Source organism: Panthera pardus, unplaced genomic scaffold, assembly GCF_024362965.1.
Source record: "Panthera pardus isolate Hobbes unplaced genomic scaffold, ASM2436296v1 HiC_scaffold_15, whole genome shotgun sequence".
Lineage (NCBI taxonomy): Eukaryota > Metazoa > Chordata > Mammalia > Carnivora > Felidae > Panthera > Panthera pardus.
Window position 1 is genome coordinate 24741414 of NW_026526710.1, and position 1301 is coordinate 24742714.

Below are 1301 nucleotides of genomic sequence, written 5' to 3' on the forward strand. Positions count from 1 at the left end.
TCCCTAAAATGCAGCTAGATCAGCACCAAACCATTATTTCTAGCACACCTAGAAAATTGCTCTGAGGATTAACACAACAATCTGCATAACTTGAGCCACAGAACTTGGAAGGTACTTGGCACGGAGAGGTGAACTGGGGGAGAGAGAAGCCACAGAGGGTAGGGAATGGTATTTGGGGACAGAGGACAGATAAAGGAAGGAACATACAGGAAAAGCACTCCCCGCAAAAGTAGTTGGAGAGAAAGAGTGGAAGCACCCATAAGTGCCTGAATAAGAAAGGGAGAAAGCAGAAAGCAGAAAGGAAAGGGTTTTAGTATCATTATGACTCTATTACCAGGGCAGGACAGCACTGGAAACACTGCAGCGCAATACCTGGCGGCGTGCTGGTGGGAAGACCAAATTCCCAAGGACAGGCAGTGAGGTCTGAGGGATCGACAGGCCACATGGGAGAAGCAGTTTCCCTGGTACCCTGCTAGGAGGGCATTTGGTAGAGGTTGTACGGACTCCCCACAGGCAAAGCTCCCAGCGGACCTCGGAGAACACAATTGCTGGTATTGGAACAGAAACGCCAGGGTGAGGCGAAACCTGACGTGGGTAGTGTGTTGTTATTGCGTTGAAATGTTACCACTACACGATCGCACAAACTTATTCTGTGGCAGGCTGGCATCCAGCCACACCTCTGAGTCTCTACAGCTGCATGATAGCAGGAACTTTCCTGGGGGCAAGCCGGCATCTGGCCATGGCCTAGGGAGACCATCCGTGAAAGAGTTGGAGCGGGTCCAGGTGGCAGGGCCCTCAGAAGTGAAGGGTTTAGAAATACAGCCCCATATGACATAAAATTTGGGAGGGAGGTGCTGCCTGGCAGGCTGATGTCTTGGACAGGGACACTATAGAAGTGGGGAATGGAAGGACCCCAGAGACCTAGGAGGGGTGCTTGATTGCCAGTCAGATAAAGCACAAAGTTCTGATCTAGAGACTGGAAAGTTAGGTGACGCCATTTTAACCTCTCCCATGCATCAACACACATCCCGCACACCGTGCCACACCAATCCACTTCAGTAAGTTAAGTAGCACCACCTAGTGGAGAATGGAGCCATGACACCAAGCCCCGACCAACTGCACCAACCAAGCCCTAGAAGAACACCACAAGTCTCTCCCACTCCTTAGGGTATGGACTATAAAGTGCTTCATAGTTTGACTTGTAGGGGAAACTGGATGTAATTTCATTCAGATTTCATTCTGTTTGCTGGTCCATCTATTCATTTCTTTGTTTTGTGTTTTCTTTTTTTTTTTCTCTTCTT